General features: G+C 43.4%; 1 long non-coding RNA gene across 1 annotated transcript in view; it reads left to right on the forward strand.

Moving 5' to 3' along the window:
• Nucleotides 1-636: 636 nt before the first annotated feature.
• Nucleotides 637-14,892, forward strand: part of LOC112995508 (uncharacterized) — a 31,836-nt gene continuing 17,580 nt past the window's right edge. The window contains exons 1-2 of the long non-coding RNA XR_010388391.1: nucleotides 637-3,630; nucleotides 6,886-7,021. This is a non-coding gene — a long non-coding RNA (uncharacterized LOC112995508). The remainder of the gene's footprint in view (nucleotides 3,631-6,885; nucleotides 7,022-14,892) is intronic.

The raw sequence follows: 14,892 nt of genomic DNA on the forward strand, positions 1-14,892 counted from the left end.
ATAATTTTTAACCCATTGGCCAGAGATGCAAAGGTTTCAAAGCTAAGCAAGTTACTAGAGATTTTATGGAAATAAGTTGCCACATAAAGAAGGAGATGCTCAATGGTCCCTTGGAAAGGCTGTACCATGAACTGACAGAGAATTCAGGAAAAGAGCTATGCTAAAGCTGCTGCAGCTGTTGGAAAATTTGCAGCAAGACCCTAAACCTTTTTTAACATCAAAGTTAACAAACTCCAGGACACACACAAAAAGCAGAATTTCCAGTTTAAGACAGGCAATTTCATGAACACTGATGTCTAGATACTCCACGTGAAACTATGTTAAAGGACATGAAGCTAGTTTTGACTCTTGAAAATTTAAATAGCTGTCCTATAAGCTTCAGAAAATAGAAAATCTGAGCGAATGCTCCTACAGTTGATCCTTTCCAGGCAGAATACTATGGCAAATGCAGTCCTTAATGAATGTTCTACAGAAAAAGCAATTATTTTGTCATTGCAGATGATCTAGTCTAAGGAGAAACTAATTCATCTTGCATTCGTCTCTTGCTTTCCATTGCACAGCGAAGTCATCGCTGTCAGAGGTAATGCAGTGTGAGAAGAGCCAGGTAAGAGGACAACCTGGCTAGCATGGGGACAATAAGCTATTCTGGAAAGCAAAGTGCAGACACCTGTGGCTGTGCACAGACCTAGATCAAGCCCAGTAAGATACATTAGCTCCAACTAAGCACTGTTGCTGCTAGGTGTCTCCACAGTGTTTCCCAGCAGGGGACAGGAAACTTAACCACAGTGAGATGAGCACTGGACCTGGACTGACTGCCTTAACTTGTGCATTGCTGTGGCTGAGCTCAGTCTCTCTCAGTGTGTGGGAGATGCAAAATGTAGCAAAACCCAAAAGCTGCTCTGTACAAGTCCAGCACTGAGCTGGTACTAGCAAACCCTGGTGGACCCATGCTGAATGAGCAGCACCTCAGAGACAGCCAGCGCTCTCCAAATCAGGAGGGTACTTCAGAGAAATCTGGACCTGCTCTGCACAGAACTGTCTTGGGTCTACTGTGTTTGTTTGCCCCAGCTCCATGCCAGATAAAAACAAGTATGCGGCTTACGCATTCAACCTGGCTTTGGAAGCAAATTAGCTGTAGCCATGTGGCTTGGCCTTGCTTTAGAGTTATTATGCTGCTGGACCTGAGCTGGCTTAGCAGATAGGCGCAGTTATTCTGCAACATGGTTACTCTATCCACAGATAACTAAGATTTGATTGTAATAGATGGTTGTTATTGGAGGTGGTAAGGTGTCCGTTATTTTAACAGGCTTTCAAAACTCAGCGAGGAAAGAAAACATGGATCCAGTCATGCTTCAGTGAGCTATGAGCTGTTTAAAGTCACTGTTTTTGAAAGCTTTGGTAGCATGTGGAAGTAATGGTGGAAAATGAGTGTGCCAAAGAATCAGGCCTTATTTTTTAAGAGTAGCAGCAGCAGTGACACACATTGCACCATGAAGAGATTATCAACCATGGTTTAGGGTGGGGAAACCCAGAGCACATACCCTTTTGACTTGTTTCCCATTTGGAGAACCTACGTAACTCATGTTCCACTGTTAAGACTAGGATGTTTTTGCTTCTTTTTTGTGATTTCACAGGGATTGTTTCCTTCCCTGAATTCAAGAACTCTTTCTAATGAAAATGTGTTAAATAAAAATAATAAATGCCAAAGTACCACACAGCTGTACACCTTCTGCTAGAGCACACTCTGAATGTCACTCCTGAATTTTTGTACCACTGATGCAATGTGGTTGAGACCTCAAACTGGCTGTTGATGGAAAGAATCTCCTTTCTCACTGAGTTTCACACCTGTTCAAGATAAGTTTTCTTCTAATACCATGTCATTTCAAGTGATATTAGAAATGCCATAACAATACAAAGAAAGCAAAAACATCAGAGACCAAAATTACATAGCTGAATGCCTAGCTAGGTGTTCTAGTGAAAGAAGACTCCCTTTCAGAGGTACAAAGTAGGGACACTTAGAATTGTCTTCCCATATATCTGTGAATATGTGGATATTCAGAACCTCAGAACAATAGACCAGCAAACTTAGATATCAGTTATGGCCTTAAGCCCCTGAGGTTGGTAATATTAGCCAACCAAAAGCAATATATGTGACACAAAATGCGGTAGGTGTCACTGGTTTGATGAAATTTATAGTACTCCAAGAAGGTTTGAATTCTATTTGTCTTCCCAAATCTCAGAAAGTTCTCCACCTCCTATGAGCTTTGAAGCATAGTATTTAAAGTGAAAAACATTTTAGAACATTAAATCCAACCTATGATATATGAAAAATAATATAAATAACTTAGGGATCTGTGTACCCAAAAAGCACTCCTCTAGACCGTGTTCATTCCCAACCTGTGGAAAACATTTTTTTCCATGTCTAGCAAGCTTTTCTAGCAAGTCTTTCCCTTGAGGACTCCAGTAAAATTAAATTACTAATATTTGTTAAGTATTTTGTAGCTGTAATGATAAACCACATAGAAAAGCCTATGAAGGAATGATTACTTTTATTGTCAGAAAAAGATATAGCATGCAGTTAATAAAGCAGGCTGTCACACCTTGAACCATGAAGAAAAAACAAAATAATGTTTTGTCAGTGAGCACTATCCATCATGTGTTATGAATGAGGCAGAGGAAAAAATATTGTGTGATCATCTAATTAAAGGCAGTATCATAATTCATACTCACAAGGGGCCAAATTAAGGTTGAACAGACGGTCTTAATTCTGACATTACCTCACTCTTGAATGCCTGACTTTACAGTCTAAATAATACTCTCTTGACCTAGTTTATAATATGACAAATAAATCGGGATTTTTTCAAAGATGATTAGAAGGTCTAGTCACAGAGTCCTATGAATTTCACTGTGACTATATGCCCTTTCTGGCTTTAGAAAACTCATCCTTGCTTTCTGTATGCATTTGGCTACCCCAAAACATATATGCACAGTTCTTATATCATTCTGTTACTTTATCATTCTTATATCATTCTGTTGCCATAATTTGCTAACTTCTGCCACAATTCCAACATCAAATTATTTTAGTCAGAGATTTAGCTTGTATGTGAAAAAAGCACATTTCTCTCTCTCTCTCTCTCTCTCTCTCTCTCTCTCTGTAGTAACCGTAGTCTCATTTTAAAGAAAACCAGCAAACATTTTCCCCAGTACAAAGTTGCTTCTTTGCTTCTCAGCCCACCTGAGTAATATTAGCTAAATTGTCACTAAGGCATGTCAAAGCCTTGGACACTGCAATTAGACAGAAAAATGGCTAACCATCCCACAGGCTTCCAAATGACAGTTTGCAATGACAGTCTATAAGACTTATGTTCCTCACTTGATTTTTGCTTTTGAATTTGCAATTAGACTATTTAAAATCCTGACAACAATCTCTTCTTCCCCTTTCATTTTCTATGAAGATTGGCCAGCCCGAGGGGCTCTAAGATAAGCTTTGGTAATCTCTGAAGACTCTGACAGCATTAAACGGCATGTTGAAAGGACTGATAATCTGGAACTCAAGTTAAAATATAGTCCTGAAGAGGCTGTCAACCTCAGATATCCTGGAAACGCTACAGTAAGGTTAACATCACCGAGGTAAGTTTGTGTTTTTGTCCTGGGAGTAAATGCGCAAGCAATAGGAGAGGTCTCTTCTGAATGCAGCCTGGGCAGAGTTATGCTACTAATCCTGTCTTGTAATGTTCCCATGTTTAATGTGAACAGGGGCAAATATTGGCAACAAATAAACACTTTCCATCATCAACAACAAAAGAAAGCATCCAACTAAAGCATGATGCATACTGGTAGGAAAGGTCATATCCACTAGGGTATGCCAGCTGCTCTGCACTGCTCCTGCGGTTCAGAGCTGCATAAGCCACTTCTGTCAGCCACTTAAACCGGGGTCACAGATGCTGCAGTAAAGCAAAAAAAAACCCAACATGTTCACATGTGTTGTAGAAGGGCATATGTCTTCAATATGTCTGCTTGCAGTATTAGATCTGGGGTTTGCACATACGACTTTGACTACTGTAGAAGCCCCAGAAAAAAGCATTTACAGGTTTGACTGGTTAACTTTCTACAGTGGCAATGATCGCTCCTTTTTGAGACAAGGGGAGTGAAAGGGGAATGGCATTAGTCTGTAAAGTAAAATGATCTAGCTGTCATCATCTGTTTAGGAAAGTCCTTAAGCACATGCTGAATTCAAAGCATATGCCCAGGTGCTTTTCTGAACAGAGAGGCTTTGCTGAATGAGGGTGCAAGTGGGCTTCCAGGTGGGAAGCTTTCCATAGTGCTTGTAATGACATAACAAAATGAAAGAGCTTTTTCTGTTTACAGTTAAAATAGGTCTTTTGAGCACAGTGACGTCATCTGACTTGTATTATTAAGTAACTCTAAGGACAGCACTGTCCAATTTACAGACCATAAACAGCAAATGTATTTAACATATAGCCTCCAAAATGAGCAATTTTATTTTTATCTAAAATGCACTGTGTTTTGTTGGAGTAACAGATGGAAATCAATAATTTTAATGTAACCCAGAAGAGCAAGTTGTAGACTTATTCCCTTAAGAGCCCTTTTCTTGTTCAGACCACAGCTGTAAAGGGATTTGAACCTCAACACAATAAATGCCAGTACAGAAATTTGAAAGGTAGGCCACAGACTTCTTGGCCCACCAGAGGAGGTATCTGCTGTTCCTCAGAGTGTATAAAATGTGACAGAAGTAAAATAGCATCTTTTTCATATTATTCATATTGTAGCTAGTCATGGTGTCCAAATCCAGCATTTTAAATACAGTTTGTGCGTACAAAGTAAACATCAATCATTAGGCTGGAGAAGTTTTGTACCTCTGTAGCATGCATTCTTGATATGGGCTTTAATTGCATTGCAACTCCAAACGTGCAGTTTCTTGTGCTCCTGCTTTTCCCACCAGTGTAAGGCTTGCAAGCAGCAGGCTATTTTGTCAGCAGCACTTGGGCCGGTCTGCATCTGCAGTATTCTGCAGGCTGTTTCTGCTGGATACATAATATTTACAGACTGCGCAACTTGGCGCAGCTTGTGCTCCTTAAGAAATTTTCGCTTCTGCATTTCTGGATGTTTAATTTAATTTTGCAGGCAGAGCATTGCCTGGATAGCTTTCTAAATATGTGTCTTAGTTTATTTACTATGTAAAATAAAATAAATTATTCCTATTTAATAATGGTCCCAATTTGTCTTCTAAGTTCACAGCTGGCTGATGTAATGGGACAAAAGAGGGGAGGGGTCACCCCTCTTCTGCTATGGCATTAAGCTGCAAACCATTTTCTTTAGTGGTGGCTTAACAGGATAGGAGTATTAGTAGTGATAGAGTAGGAAGAGGCAATTAAGTGCACAACACTTACTTAGAGACACAGCAAAAATTATGATAATGGAGGACTTCCACTACCTGTATTTAGTCTGGCCAAGAGTCACGATGGGACAAGTTTTAAAGAAGGAATTTTTTCAGTGATTATTTCTTGGAACAACCAGCTTTAGGGCAGACAAAGGAAGAGAGTGTTCTCAAACCTGAGTAAAATGCAGCAACTCATTCAAGAAGTAATTACAGCTGAACCATTAAGCAACATTGACCACAACATAATTACAGTCCCCCTCCCCGGGGAAGGAAAGGTACCAAAGCTTTGTACAGTGACCTCGTAGATCAGAGAGGAGTGGTGGGGAGGATGGGAGTGTAAAAAGAAATATCTGATATAAGACACACTAAAATATTTAGATTTGCAAGGCATACAGCTTACAGCAATGCATGTAAATGTGCCTCTGCTCTGCAGTGGGAAATTGAAGCTTATTTGATGCTTGTAGCCTGATTTCTGCCCACACATCCTAATCCGCTGTGTAGATTTGGTTCCTTCAAATCATCTGGCCCCCAGGTCCAAGCTGAAGAAGCAACCGCTGCCAGAGCTCCTGGGTGCTTCCTGGGTGCACGGCACCCGCTCCGGGCAGTGGATGCTAGCACTGAACCGGCGCTGCCAGCCCCACGCGGCGCAGGCCGGTGTGCCAGCAGGCTCAGGAGCATGGCCTGCTCATGGGGCTGCCTCATGGCCGGCACTGCACAGGGTCCAGCAGGGAGCTGCCCCCAAATGTCCAGTGGCACCTTCCCCAAATGCTCTCGGGGGCTTCAGCTGGGCCCTCGCGCCAGCCTGACGTTGCCTGGCCCCCAACAGAGCTGCTGTACGAGGGAGCTGCCCCGGCACCGAGTGGGGAGCTTCACCAGCCCAGCAGGAATACTTTATAGCCACTCCTCCTGAGGCAGCTCTGGGGAGTTGCGTAAACGCACAGAAGGAAAAGAGAAGAGCAAGGACATTGGCACCACCCTGGAAACAGCTACCTGAGCAGGAGCCCGCATTGATCTCCAAAGGCAGGAGAGAGAAAGTAACTGGCTGGCTGCATCTTCAGCATCCACCTGCTCAATAAACCCATTATGGAAAGGTTACCTCGCTTAGGTGTAGCCACGGCCAGGTGCCTCTCACTTCCTGGGAGAAGCCCTCAGCCAAAGTGGGGCTTAGTCTCCCTCTGCTGAGACCACAGAGTTATGCAGCATTTTGAGCCCGTTTGCCAAGGAAGGGGCTCAAAGCCGAAGGAGTTACTGAGCCCAACCCTCATGTAAAAAGATGCCAGAGGCATCCTGCCCCGGGGGCTCCGGCAGGGCAGGCAAATCCCAGCACTGAGGGGGAAAAAAAAAAAAAAAAATCACGTAGGCACGACTCCATGGCAATAGCTTGTGATACTTTTAATGGCAGAACCACTGGTGAGATAGACGTGATTACAGGTAAATATGTATGCGGTGATACGGTTTTAGTCTAACTTTTTGTAGTGTTACAGAATTTTTGGAGAAGCCACAATACTGGAGTAGAAAGTAAGCCCAGAAGGAGGGCCGCCGGATAGCAACTTGTGGGATTAAATCCACAGCGCTTGCAAAATCAAGTATCTGGCTGTTGCTGCTGCCAAGGTTGCAAAGGTGGGTACACTGCACAGTGTTGCAGCAGCCTGTTCGTAGTGTCTTAGTCCTGTGTGATGTGCGGCAGGGCTTTTCTTTCGGTGGGAAGTCTATGTAGCCCCAGCTATCCCACCCTCAGCTGCTGGCAGCTGGGCTGGGGTTAGCCAGACCGCGGGTGGAAACGCAGAGTATTGTGCTCTACTCGTGAACTCGGCCCCCGCGCACAGTGGCATATATATTGACATGTGCCATACATATGATTGGCATATGTATTTGCAGATTTAAGAGTAACCCAGGACAAAAAACAAAAGAAAAAATTGTAGGGCTTTGTTTTATAGAGCGGTAATCATGCAGATACTGGAAGATTTTTAATTCCCTTCAGTGCTTTTACTCGGAATTTAGATTCTGCTAGATACACTTAATTTTTTAAAACCCTCTGCATTTTGCAGTTTACACATTTGCATAGCGTAGGACTACTGTCAGGAACATATATCTGCAGATCTGGGGCATGAGCTGTTCTCATCATTTCAGTGGGATGGAGAGAAAACAGTTCAAAGGAGGAGCATGGGGGAAGGGGAGCATTTCCATCTTTTTTTAAGGAGTCATAAAAATCACAGGCAAGTGTGTCAATCATGAGACATTTTTCTCTTTAATATTGTCAGTAATACAAAAGTTCATAGAGCACATGTGTGAGAGGGTGCTGCGCTGCCTTGACTACATGATCTGCATGATACATGTCAGATAATGGGAATGTTGCTATGGTAATTGTTCCCTTTCCTGAATACTAAGTTGACGAATATGCCAGTCCACAATCAGGCAGGCTCACTTATGAACTTGCCTGATTGGAGATATTAAATAATATTTGTATTTTCTCTTTGAAGAGGCACAACATTGTTCTCTGTCTAGGCCTCCTAAGCCAACCTCTCCCCCCCAGATAAATTCCCAAGGTCTCTGTGATTTGGAAACTACTGTAGGCAGAGATTTAACTTAATATTGTGCTGAGGATTTTTACTAGCAAGCTGCAAAGGAGTGACACGTTCCCCTTTACATCGCCCTCTGGCAGCAGAGCGAGATGGGGCTGAAAGTCTGTCCATTCCCCCTGCCAGCTTTTCAGCTGTGCTACCCCAAGCACCCGGCACGTTCCCGCTTGCATAAATCTAGCCTTTCCCTTTCTGCTCACTGCCGTTTGCATTCTGCTGTGTGGGTGCTGTGATAGCAAAGCAATTTCTTTAGAAATAGTATGCAATTTGTTTCTTGCCCTAAAAATTTATATAGCACTGCTCTGTGGAATTAAAGCAACTGACAGCTCCATTCCAGAGGTGGTAAACTTCAGTGGAGATACAATGATTCCTGCATTATAGTGTTTCCAATTGCCCAAGTTATCTCATATTTTCTATTAGTAGACTCTGTGTTCGGTTATTTTCCTTTTAGCTAACTTTTATTATGTAGACTGGAATTTTCCCTGCTAGGAAAATTCTACATGTTTGCTTCTGGCTGAATATTGAGGGAAGTTTTTCTACTAAAATGGCTCAGACATTTCCAAAAGGGAAGATAAGGAAAAATAGATTGTATTGTCTGTATTAAAAAAGAGTTCCCTCAAATTAGTTAAACACACGTTTTTGTGTTTCAGCCTCTCTTTTTTTTTTTTTTGGTCAGGATGGATACTGCTCTAGGGGTGATCAGAACTGTGCAAGAAGGGAGGGTCCCTTATATGATGTGCAGTAAATGAGGCAGGACAGCATAGGAAGAGAAAGAGGAGGAATTTGAAAGCTGCTCTGCAGAACTGGATGCTCTGTTTACATATATGATGCTGGGTAAATTACTTAAATTCTTACCCATTCACAGTTGGCCAGTAACTTTACCTTTACAATTTGAACTGTATATTTAGCACCTTCTGTTGTCTCTAGAAGTACTCAAACAAGTGAGTCTACAAGATCAAATGAGCAAGGCAAAAGGCATTACCGAAAATTATGGCTCTCTCTCTTTCTATATATATGTATATGTATATATATATGTACACCAAATCACTCAAATGCCCATCTCAGGGAGAGAATATATCTAGCACATGGATATATATCATGCCTCTGTATCCAGTTATTGAGTAATAAAACCAACAAAAAAATAACAATCTGTCATTGGAAGAAACATGACCAAAACAGAAATAAAAGAGAAATTTTCTGTCAAGTATAATATATGTGCACAAGTTCAAGTAAGACCTAGCTAACTGTCTTGGACGAGTCACAGGGGCTTATGTGGGTCCAGATGAATTTGCAAACACAGGACATCTTTGGAAACTGTAGGAGCAGGTGCTCTCCACAGAAATCTGCCTTCCTCATGTAACATTCATTCATTCTCTGCAGGAACATGGAATAAAATGGAAGAATTTCAAGTTTAAAGCTTAGCTCTGAAATGCATATTCAGGCAAAAATTAGACCACAAATTTCTCTTTGACTCAATTATTTATTTTGTGTCTATTTTCTACTGTGCAAGTCAAGAGATCCTTGCTCATTCCAGCCAGTCCAAGGTTTTTTATACCCGTCTGACTCAGAGGCAGAAGTTAGCTTCAAACCACAATGGTCAGTAAAGAGATATCAAAAGTTTCCGCAGCGCAAGGGACACAGGACTGAAAAGCATTACTTGTTTATCGGGATTAACACAGTGAGGATGCTTAGCACTTTACAACCACTCAGACCTAGGATTGCTAAACTATGCACTTTCTTTCTTTTCCATCTGAACTCATTTTGTTTCCAGAGTTGTAAAGGATGGATGTGAAAAGCCACCACTGCTGCAGGTACTTTCCACATTTCTGAGCAAGCGAGCCAGGAAAAACAGCTAGAAAAGATGATGAGTTGCAGCAGAAAATTCTCTGACGATTTTAGTATACAGCACAGCTTGCCCTGCTGAATGTGAACCTGATAAGCACCATCCGCCACGCTGCTGGGCTGTGATGCTCAGCTGCAGGTTATCTAGAGCAGGTGTGCAAGTCACATCCCGCATGACTGAGAAACTCAGATTTCTCTTTTCAAAGAGGGGCTTTCATCTTGTGCTGCCAAAAGCTGTCTGAGGTTGAGAAGCGTTACCTGTGGCATGACCGAGAGAGAAAGAGATTCCCCAGCCACGCACATTGTCTGTGGCTCCAGTGATCCCAGTCCCAGTGCAGCTGGGAACTGGTTGCCCATCCCCAGAAGAGTCCTTCCCCATTCCCAGCCATGCAGAACCACAGGAGCTGGAGTAAAAGGAGATTTATTCACGATGAGGGTGTGAATCCAATTAGAGCAAAACAAACAGTGTACATGACACATTTATTTCTCACCTCTGCAGAAGCTAATCTAGATAATCCCTCTGTGTTGTAACAGAGAAATAATCGATATCTTGCAACTCCAGAACGAGCATGTGAGGACGCAGGCAGAGCATACCAGCCGTCTGGGCCTCCAGCCCATTCGGGGCTGCATTTGTTACTGCGAGCAAGGAACTGCCTCTCATGCGTCTGCGCTTCTACACACACGCACTGACTTCAGGCCACATCTCGTTGTCTTCTTCCTAAATAAGCCTTCTGCTTCGCTTGCCATCATGAGGCAAGTTTCCTAAATAAGAAGATGTTCTGGGAAAGAGATCTTCCTGCGTGCTGCTGAGGAGAGACAGTCACTTCTCTCGGAAAGCCAGCCGTTCTCACAGGCTGTGCTGACATCCTGTGGCTTGATTTCTCAGCCTGAAATGCATGTGCACCTATCTAAGCCCACAAGCTTGGCTCCCCTTCCCCTTCCCCTGGCGTCCCTTCCCCTCCCCACTCCTGCTGCCCTGTCCAAGCGCCCCAGCGCTGGTGGGAGCAAGGCGAGCACCTGCCCCTCGGCTGACGCCAGCCCCATTTCTTATCCATCCACCCTAAGTCACATCCTCCTGCCATTGATCAGACACTGTATTAAATAGCACCCTGCCGCACCAGAAGTCAAGTCTAATTTTACCTTCCTGTTGGGAATAACATTAATCTGTAATTTTTTTTAGGCATCACTTGATCAGTTGAATAACAGCTATTAGCTTTGGACTCCAGGCATTTTTATGAGATATTAGTTCCAGGACTTGCGGTTTGGCATAAAAAGCATATTATTCACACACAAAACAATGGCATTAAAATAACATTAGGAATCTGGCTTAAACTGACAAAACCTAGGAAACCCAGAATTAAGGCTGAAAGTATGTCCTTAATTCACCCACAGTGTGCCTGGTATGGCAGTCTATGCAGTATGTAAAATTTGCTGGCTTTGGTCCTTGACTCCAGCTGAGCTGTGCTTAGCATGTGACTTTCAGGAAGGAAAAAGGAATTGGTCCCACAGCACCCAGGGTAGCTGGAGCAGTCTTTAGGAGCTGTTATAAATGACACTTGCACCCTCGCCTAGCCTGGGAACTGCTCCAGCTCACCCTGGAAAGGAAAAACCCTCCAAGGAACATGACGCCAGCAGGCAATTGCCTTTACACAGCTGCTTGGGCCAAACCTTTCTTCCTCCTCTCTAGATGTTGTGCCTAATCCTCCCAAACAAGAGGGGCAAAAAGGAGAACAGGCAGGATGACTCGCGCAATCCCTCCTTATGCCGAGGCTGGCCCCGCCAGGAGAGGTAGCTCCAGGGGCAATGCACTCCTTCTCTCTTATACATATATCTTGCAGTGGGATAAATCATGGGGGAACCAGTGTGGCTCACTTAGACCAGACACATGATTTAAATGGTTGAACCCAGACAAGATGAGCCCCGCCTTGAAAACAACTGTCTCTGAAACATGTATGGTCAAAATATCCGCCTTTCTCACTTTCCCACTAAATACGTAAGGATATCAAGGATGTAGGAGCTTGAGTTTTCGATATAAGACTATTTAAGCACCTAAAAGCTTACATGTACACCTGCTCAAAATCACCCCAGTGGGAGGATGCCTGACCTCTGAGCAAAAGCACCTCAGTCTGGACCTTTGGGCACCTCATTCCAGTCACATTTCCAGGCTGCGAATGCTGCATGCAGGGAGATCGCTCTTTCCAGGCTGGAATAATTCTTGGCAAGATTTCAGGATTTTGGATTATACCCTTCTCCTTAGCATCTGGCATCGTGGCAGGTGGTTGTTCTCAGCCCACAAGGCTTCATACTGCTTTGCTCTCTTTCTGAATCGTAGAAGGAATCTGGGCACACAGTTGTAGTAGGATTGTAGTAGGCAGTGGGACATACAACAGTTAGACATAATAGTCAATGTTGCAAGATCTCTCCTTTCAGAGAGTCACTGGTGAAATCTCAGGAGTGCACTCATACCCTACAGCAGGCAGGGAAGGCTCACGGCGCATGAGCAGAAAGGTTTATTCAGAGAATTCCCATGACAGAAAGAGCTGTTAGGTACAATGATGAATCTTCACACCATAGAGCTTGTTCTGACAGAGATCTGGGATAAAAATGTAATGCAATCCTTTTCTGTGTGTCTATACTTACAGAGCTGGTCACGGGATTGCCTACCCTTTCACCAACATCACCTTGATCAGAATAAAACTTGCTCAGAAAGCAACAAGGACTGAAAAGGACGTGTCAGGCAGGTAGCCAGGAATGAGACATGAAACCGACCAGCAAATCAGAGTAGCTACTTGTTTTCATCTGCTTTTGAGTTGCTTTGATTGATCAAAGTAGTATAGCTAGAATGAAACATACTTTGGGGCCAGCGGCTGCCTGGTCACTCCTGGGACCAGCGTTAGTTGTGTAAGACCAGTTGGAGGTGACACAAGAGCTGAGAGAAACAGAAGGGCCTTTCTGAAACCTATCGGGGGAAAATCCCTGACCCAGAAAACATTTCTAATGTTCACTTTGTGGATCACATTACTGCAAGAGGACTGAGGCCAAGAAGTAACACGGGGACAGAGACTGCTGTCACCTAACCTGAGAAGACGAGGGCAACTCTACACTACCAAATACCAGCTGTACTGAAGAGCTTCTGTTTCATGAGACCTTTGATCAGAGGAAACCATGCTGCACACAATGATCTTAATACATTTGTGTCATAACGTCCAATGTCTGAAAAATGAGGGAAGGTCCCAGAAAGGAGCTTGCAGTGAGTCAGAAAACAGCAGTATTGGGTGCATTCTCAGTCAAGATGTCTGTCATGCTCATATTCTTTCTGTTCCGAAACATTGCCTTTTGTCACAAGACACAAATACTGACATTCTCCTCTGGCCACTAGCTTTCTAGAAGATATGTACGAGCTTTGGAAAAGACGATCTCAGACGCAACACATTCACTGTAAAAATAAATTAAAAAAGCAGTAGCCATGGCAGTATCATAGGTCACATATTCCAAGAAAAGAATTATCACGTAGGTTCCTCGAGCCCCTGGGAAGGACCAATCTGCCCACTCCCATTCCTGGTGGCAGACCAGCATGGCTGATTTTAAAAGGGGTGATTTTTTTCCTTTGGCTGAGTATTTGCCTCCAGACTGCAGCTAAATCATCTCCTCTGAAAGCGTGTTTGAAATCAGTTTCACTCTTTTCTGCTTTTCCCTTTCCTTTTATATATGAGCTGTGCCATTTTATAGGAAACAACCCAAGATGTTCATGTGTGAGGCATCTCTCAATGATAAATCACATAAAAAAAACAGAAGGTAACAGCCAAAAAAATATTCTGTTCGAATTGCAAGGTTGTCATGCTGCTCAGTAAAAAGGGGTGCACCTCAACCATATTGGGTGTGATTTTTCCTCTCAGTGAGGTGAGAAACACGTTTGCTATTCACATCTTGGAAGCAAAACAAATAGAATAATTATTTCCTTTCCCAGCAAAGGCAAATGCAGCTGAACTTAGCTCAGTGCTTTTTACTTGTATGCCATAAACCAATGCATTCCCTTGCAGACTGGCATTTGTAACAGACCACAAACATAGTGCTACACCTGGCACCAAGGACTGACCATGTTTGCATGTCAGGTCAGAATTGAGACATTCTGGTGATAAGGTGAAGGATGCTGGCTCTCTAGACATCCTTTTCCAAGACTCTGTAGCTAAATTTACCATAACACAATTCCAGTTTTGTTCTTAGGAGGTCTTTTAATGAAAAATAATGTTTAGCTTACTGTGGGGTCATTCTGTAAGCATAACTTAGGTCCCCAGCAACAGGCCTCCTAGGCCTTCTTTTAAAGTTGCTGGATACCTCTGTGCCTCCCAGGATACAGCTGCAGTCACAGGTACTCGCCACGTCTCATAGACAGATCTGAAACGAATGGGCACTGCATAAAGTAGGGCATGTGTCCCGAACACACGAGTGGTGAGCAAAAGGAGTGTGAATAAACCCTAGTCCTCTGCTGTGCTTGTTAAAAAAGCTTAGCCCAAAAATGGCTAAGGAGGAAAGTTAATCCCTCTCCGTACTCCAGAATTTAAGGGTTAGTTCCAGCTTCCAACAAAATCCTTGCAGCAATTCAAAAGGGAACCGCTGGTGATCTGGAGTAGCGAGAACAGAACTTGGTCTGACTGAAATCGCCTCCTGATTAGGTCCACATGCTATCCATATTGTAGGGTCCAGGAGCAAGCACAACACTGGTTTTGGTTCCTTCATTGCACTGCATAGACGCTACAGTGCAATCCAGGGCCGCTGCTATCGCAGTTCTGCATGTCATTTCAATTTCACCTTCTCTGCAAGATGTCTCAAATATCTAGGAGTCTCTGTGCTGGGGCAGCTGCCACCATATGAGACAGAGTTAATGTAACATGTTCCAGAGGAAACACCTGTGCCTTCCTCTTCCCACAGCTGCAAGGTGCGATCTAGTCCCCCCTCTGCACATGAACATATGCTCATCCTTTGGATTTCATGAGACACAAGTTCAAAGCTGTGCCAGTGGCTGTCTGCAGAAGGGAAAATACATGCACATGCACACCCATATGCAGTGCA

The sequence above is a fragment of the Dromaius novaehollandiae genome, chromosome 3, assembly GCF_036370855.1.
Source record: "Dromaius novaehollandiae isolate bDroNov1 chromosome 3, bDroNov1.hap1, whole genome shotgun sequence".
NCBI classification, from domain to species: Eukaryota; Metazoa; Chordata; class Aves; order Casuariiformes; family Dromaiidae; genus Dromaius; species Dromaius novaehollandiae.